Source organism: Homarus americanus, unplaced genomic scaffold, assembly GCF_018991925.1.
Source record: "Homarus americanus isolate GMGI-L3 unplaced genomic scaffold, GMGI_Hamer_2.0 scaffold19117, whole genome shotgun sequence".
In the NCBI taxonomy this organism is placed as follows: Eukaryota; Metazoa; Arthropoda; class Malacostraca; order Decapoda; family Nephropidae; genus Homarus; species Homarus americanus.
In genome coordinates this window covers 5,395,640-5,402,923 of record NW_024754704.1, presented here as the reverse complement: position 1 = coordinate 5,402,923, position 7,284 = coordinate 5,395,640, and the positions used below count along the sequence as shown (strand labels likewise).

At 36.5% G+C, this 7,284-nt stretch overlaps 1 long non-coding RNA gene across 1 annotated transcript; it reads left to right on the top strand.

Moving 5' to 3' along the window:
- The first annotated feature begins 3,974 nt into the window (after nt 1-3,974).
- Nucleotides 3,975-5,553, top strand: LOC121856042. Its single transcript, XR_006086877.1, has 2 exons — nt 3,975-4,361; nt 4,899-5,553. It is a non-coding gene; the product is annotated as an uncharacterized LOC121856042 (long non-coding RNA).
- Nucleotides 5,554-7,284: the final 1,731 nt, after the last annotated feature.

Here is a 7,284-nt window from a genome sequence, read left to right as displayed (position 1 = left end):
TGAGGGAGGAGATTAGACCAATAACACAAGCAGCCATGCTTAGTATACTCAGATGATATAACCATAATTGCAAAACAGATAATATGTAAATAATATTGATGATGTATTGAAGGAATATCCTTCCTTTCTTAGGCTTTAGTAAGCACCTTTATAATATTTATATATACTTGTTACACTTGCCACATGCTTCTGGTGTTATTGTACAGGGGTACATAGTGACAGCAGTAGGATCCCGCTTTCTCTATCAAGGAATAAATATTGAAGTTGAATTGAATTGAAGTTTTCTTCTCAGGCAAATTGTCCATTAGTTTCACCCTCTCACGACTAAGGCATTTGGAGTATCATGTGGAACTTGCTGTCCAGTGAAGGCCATCCATTCTTAATATAAAACTGAACATTGCAGTGTCATGGTCACGTTGACTGCTAGTCTGTTTTAGAACCTGATTCTTATTGCACTCCACGACCGCAAAACATGAGTGGGTAGCTGGTTAGCTACCCCGTAGAAGAAGCGTTTTTCCCCATCTATGTTTATACTCATGATCCCTCTCTAGGCCCCGCCTTTGTGAAGACAGTTATCACTACGTTTTTATTCCACTTTCTCCTGGCAAGCTCAATCTTGAATTAGTTTATGTAAATCAACTTTAGTAATTTTCCAGACCTTTGTCAACTGAGGGTCATCTTTGAATGAGTAACAGTTGGTTTGATTGTAATTTCTGTCATTGAGTGAGTAGCAATCGCTGGCAACTCAGGGGTATATAACCAAGGGTAAGAGGGAGAGAGAGTCCTCTGTGATGCCCTCTACAACTTTCTTCTCAGGTATGTAGCAGTGTTCTTTGACCATTCAGTTTGATTTAGTCATTGTCGTGAATTATGAGTTTTCATGCCTTATGAGTGGAATTGTCATTCACCCAGTGTAAGAAGTAACGTAAAGTAAATGTCGTCTGACGTCGCGAGACGAAAGTTTTGTTGTGATTGTGTTGTCCATGCTTGTCCTGCGTGACGCCCTCTCCAACTTTGTTCCCAGATCCAGGGTGGGCTTATTTGAACATTCACCGATAGCCCCGTAGCCAGTAGATGTCTAGCGTGATCAATATATGGCCGACGTCGGTGATTCGACATGAATGAGACGGCAAGTCCGCCTCGTGGGCCTCAGACACCAGACTCGCCATGTGTCTGGCTTCCACCGACCACAACAGCAGTCGTCAGTTGTTAGAGACGCTAGTGTTATACCCTGGGAGCCTTGGTGTTATATGGTCCACAGAGTGTGTTGTATATGTTTGGGGATAATTAACTGGAAATAATTATCCCATGTTCGGTAGCGGACCCATGTATTTGTTGGTATTATTATTAACGTGTATGTTGTGAGTGCATCTCATAATTATGCATTACCAACAGTCTGTGAAGTATCATAAATATGTTTGTCTTGTAACTGTACTGTAATGCCACGTACCACCAGTAGGTGTGAGAAGTAAAGTAATCTGCAAGGAGTTGTCATGTAACTATGTAATGTGAGTAAAGACAAGGAATTGGTCCTTGTATATGTAACGTTATGTAACACCAGGAAGGTTATGTGCAGTGAGAGTACAGGATCTGAGTCATTTGCAGTTGTGTAAAGCGAGGAGTTGCACTTTGAAGTTATATGTTAATAATATCTCTTTTTCCCTTTGATTTCATGTTAATAAACATTTTCTTAGAGTATTTTAGGAGTATTCATTTCTCCCACAGTAGTTCACCTTTATTTCCATCCAAGTGACCCTGATATCAGAATTACAATAGCCATGTGTCTTAGACCCTCGATATGCTACCAAAAAGAACTGAGGTTATGTAGTAAGCAGTGAACTGAAGTAAGTAAAAAGAACAAGTGAAGAACTAAGACACGAGAAGTAAGAGTATAAGATAAGGGTGGCGAGGTGAGTAGAAAGGAAACCGCCGATTCTTGCATTGGTGGCAGCGGTGGGAAGTAATTTACATGGTATCAGGCCAGGAGGAATAAATATGATACTGTGGGTAATTTTTTTTTAGTGTTATTTGTAATAACCATTTCTCTGTACAGGTACCTAACCATTTCACTGTAACTAATGAATATTTCAGATTGTTAATAATTTTGTTCCGTAATTTTTCCAATGTACAGTAGAGTATGTAACTCTGTGCAAATTTTTTTTTTGTGGTTTTATGGAGAAGTTGAAAACAGTTCACGGTAAATGCTTTACTTGAAGTTAGGTTAGAACAATTGCCTCCAGAAAATTAGAAATCTGTTTTAAAGTAAAGTGTACAGTAAAGTGTGGAAACTTGAAATGTTCAGAGTATTGAAAAGTGTCTGAAAAACAAGGTTAGCTAACTAACTTATATTTTCTTTTGTATTCTTTTTGTAAAATCTCAGAAAAGTGTTGGCTGTATGCCAAGGTAAATTTTTTTGGGGGGAGCCTTTTTACACTGGTACCATAGTAATTGTGTGATCACTCGAGTTAATACTTTGATATTTACAGACAATGAGCGAACAGTGAACATCTGCTGTGATAAGAGTGGTGTGGGCAGTGTTTGTTTCTTTGTGGCACCGGAAGGCCATAATTTGTTATTTGTTATTTGAATTTGTGTCATATTTTGGATGTATTTGCTTTGATTTCAATTGGAAGTGTTTTAGTTCTCAGTTGACGTAAGTTTTGACAAGTGAATTTATTTGTATAACGCAAGTTGTGTTATAGTTCCGAGTATATTGTATTTTTATGTTGTTTCTTTTAGAGTATGACTTTAATGACAAGGGCATTAGTTCTAGCAGTATAGACTGACAGGCATTGTCAGTAAGCGTGTTTTATGTTTACTTGAGATCTAAAAAATGTATAATTTCAGCAATTGCATTGATTGGGTGAGGACTCTGTGGTGATATGGACATCTGTAAACATAAGAACATAAGAACATAAGAATGGAGGAAACTACAGTGGGCCTATTGGCCCATACTGGGCAGTCCCATTTACACCCAACCCCTATTGCTCATATAAGCATCAAACATATGTTTGAAGCTATCCAGCGTATTCGAATTAATGATGATATTTGATAACTTGTTCCATTCATCCACTACTCTGTTTCCAAACCAGTGTTTACCAATTTCGCGCCTAAATCTAAATTTGTCTAATTTAAAACCATTGTTACGAGTTCGCTCCTGGTTGGATAGTTTGAGTACCTTTGTAATGTCCCCTTTGTTTAGCCCTGACTTCCATTTATACACCTCTATCATGTCGCCCCTCACTCTACGTCTCTCGAGGGAGTGTAAATTAAGATGCTTTAACCTGTCTCTGTACTCAAGCTTCCTAATGCCCGGGATTAGTCTTGTCATTCTCTTCTGGATTCTTTCCAAGGATTCTATATCCATTCTGTAATACGGTGACCAAAACTGCACTGCGTAATCCAGGTGAGGTCTCACAAGCGCTAGTCTTGTAACTAACACTCCTTTGTATGAACCCAAGTACTTTATTAGCCTTGTTACGAGCAAAAACACTTTGTTTACTTGGCTTGAGATTCCTATTTATCATTACTCCTAAATCTCTCCCGCAGTCGGATTTCTCAATGGCATCGTTGTTCATCTGGTAACTGGTTTCCCTGTTTACGTCTCCTATACTGAGTACTTTACATTTGTCCACATTGAAATTCATCTGACATTTTTCAGACCATTCGAAAATTTTTTTTAGATCTTCCTGTAGTGTTGTGGAGTTCTCGTCAGATTTAATTACACGTTCTATTTTAGGGCCGTATTCCTAGTCATTACGACGATAATAACGATCACCATCATCATCACAATGCATCGTGTGTCGGGATGCAACCACCCGACGCTCAGTACCATATTGCTAGTCACTTACATGAGCCTTTAACTAGGAATATAGCATGTGTAAACACAACACTTCGTTTCGTATGGCAGCACAAACGTTTCCCATGCGCGTTTGCCAAATGCATTATTTCACATAATTAGAAAGACGGTTTAGAGAGATATTTAGTTGTTATTTTATACCGGCACAATAATATATTGAAAAATATCTTCTTTTTTTTCAAATTGAACTTTAGTATCTGTTCTAAACAAATTACAGACAATTTTTTCATCTGTGTACTTGGCAACAATGTTTGCGCAGGTGTTATCAAACATGGAGAGGAGAGAACGTTCTGCAGCACTGTCAGTAACCCTGCACATAGCACTTTTGCGCCTTATCGAGCAAAGGCCAGTCGTCGAGGACAGGTCTACTAGTACTGTAACACAATAAATGACAGCAAAAGAAAGGCCTAGGATGAAATTACTGCCTCATTAAACGCCAGCAACCAAGATCAACTCCCTCTCACAGCCAAGCACCTCAAGAGGAGCTCCAACATAAAAAGGAGTAAGTATATGCTTATTTCTAAGTTTAGTATTTAAAAATAAGGATTTTTGCCATTCGGTTACTAAATTGAGTAGGATTACAGTATTTAAGTGACGGGTCATGTGAGGAGTCATGTGAGTTAAAGTTAGGTTAGGTTAAAATAAAGTTAGGTTAAGTTAAAAATAGGTTAAGTTAGGTAAGGATAGGTTATTTTAAGTTAAAGTTAGGTTATTTCCATGTTTTGTGCCAGTTATTCACTGGCATTGGGGGCAATTATCCTAGAACCAATCTATACAGCATATAAATCTATATGAAACAGATATTATTCTGCAGAGTTAGTGTACTTTCCATTAGTTGCCTGGCAATACACACTTAGCAAGCCAAATTATTCTGGCAAGATAGCTTCAAACAGGTCTATGCTCAGTTTCTGAAGGGTCACCTCCAAAAACTTATCAGAAGCACGAGTCCTTTTTACCAGCATATCATAGTAAATTTTAATGCAGATATGACTGTAGCCTAGTACTGTATAAAGCATTTATATTCTTCTGTTTCTTTCAGAACTAAAACCAGAGATATAGGAGAGCGGGTGGTGGTCCTCCAGAAAAACTATCACTAGCTTCAGAAGAAATCGCCACCCAGTGCTCGTGTCATGCGGAAGACTTCTGCAAGTGTACCTGAACTTCCTCACTCCCATGATCCTCTTGTTTTGCCTGTTCCAACACCAGGGCTATCAACTGTGTCTTCTGCACCATCTACTTCTGTTTTTCGACTTCTAATTTCACCCTCTGTTCCTGCCTCACCAGTCATTGTGAGAAAAGACAAGGGGAGTTCCACAAATATAAATTGTACACAATGAAAAGAGAGCATGAGGAGGAACTGAAAGTGAAGGCCATAATATCAGCACATACACTCAAAGAAAGATAAAGTGAAACTGTAATTAGAGTGATTGAAAAGACGCTTGAAAAAATTAATAAATCTTTTGAATTGTTAGATACATGTTTAAGGAAAGCATCAACTGCATATGATGCCATGGCTAAAACTTATGAATGATGGTTGAGTAATAACATACAGTCATATGCAATGTTTATGATTTTACTCTATACAGGGGTACTGTGATATATCGTAAAGTGGCATCTAGATTATAAATTTATTTTCTTATGTCTTACACCTTAAAATAATTTTATTTAAAGGAAATAAATCTACATTTCTTTATTTTGCCATTGTTTACAATTGCTGTCTTAAGTATGGCAGCTAAGATTTTTTTTTTTTTATGATATACAGGTATGCTGTGATTTTCAATAATTGCAATTCTTTTTACTGTGCTATAGACTAAAGTTCTTTTTTTTGGGGGGGGGGTAGATTTATAATACAAGTTGTTATATGCAAAGTAATGGATATAGGAGATTTTTAGTTTATTAATTTTTATGCATTCATATATAATTTAATTTAAGAGAAAATTTGTCTCCGCTTTTCTATTTTGTGCAAATATTGTACAAAGTATGGCAGTTCAGATTTTTTTTATGTATATCTATAATATAAGCTGTGATATTAATGAAATGCAGAGTCCTGTATAGAAAAAATAATTTATATTTTCTTAATTTTTGCACATTTAGAAAAAATAAATCTATATTTCTTTCCTTTGGTTTTCTTCACATTACCTCACAGGTGAATTATCATACATATTGAGGTAAGCTTCCTTATTAAAGACCTCAATGAAGTAAAAATTAGACAATTTAAGGCAACATAATTTAAGAATGAATGAAAAGGCTTTAATAAAGAAATAATATAGAACCACTGTTTTATTAAAATTTAATGACATGAAGCGTTCACCACTTAAAGTAATGTATGGAACATAGTAGTTACCTAACTAACTAAAGCCGTATTACTTCTTAATGCATGTCTTCTATGTCCAGTGGAAGTCCAGAAATCAAAGTAATATTATGTTGAACTGCACATGCAATTATAATATTTTTGGTAGTAGACAGCTTTGCTCTTACATGTTGCAAGACAGCAAATCTCCTCTTCCACACTCCAAATGTCCTTTCAATTGTAGTTCTTGTTTTAATATGAGATCTGTTATATTTCCTCTGCCTTTCATTAGCTGGATTATGGATTGGAGTGAGTAAGTATGGACGCAACGCATATCCACTATAACCAAGGAGAAAGCCCCGATAACCACCGGCCTGCAGACTGTCACAAAGTCTTGACGTTGTGAATATGCGGGAGATGATGTCTGATTTTTGTAAGCAGCTCCCTGGTGCTGTTCTTAGATGTTCTGTAGCACTGAATAAATTCCTTTTCATTATAATACTGAAAAGGATCTCGTCTTATATTAAATCGTCGCTTCCTCATATCATCAACTTGACTAAACATCCTTATTTCTTCGATGTCATCAAGGTGTTGTCTGTAGGCCTGCATGCTGTAAAATCAGAACATTATCATTTTATTTATAATTTCTTAATTTAAATTTTTTAATAAAATTTGTTTCAAGGACAACTGCCCCCTTGAAAATTGCCCCACATTACCAGTGAACAACTGGCACAAAATATGGATCTAACCTATCTTTAACTTAAAAAAAAAATAATAACCTAACTTAACTTAACCTAACTTAACCTAACCTCACTTTAACTTAATCTAATCGAATTTAAACTTCACCTAACTTAACATAACCTAACCTAACAAAATATTAAATATGACTGATCCACAATTTTTTCAATTAACCAATGTTTTTTATAGAAATCTGTAAGTGTTGCCGATTGAATACCATCATACAGATGGCAAAGTTAAAACTGATCTCTCATGTCAGTGCAGTGGGGGCCCCTGCCTTGCATTGTACACACACTTCAAATTGCATAGAAACTTCTTAAGAGCCAAACTACGTCAAGTTGATCAATTGTGCATCCAACGGGCTTTTTTTGTGACAACCAAGTTTAGTTAATTGTCA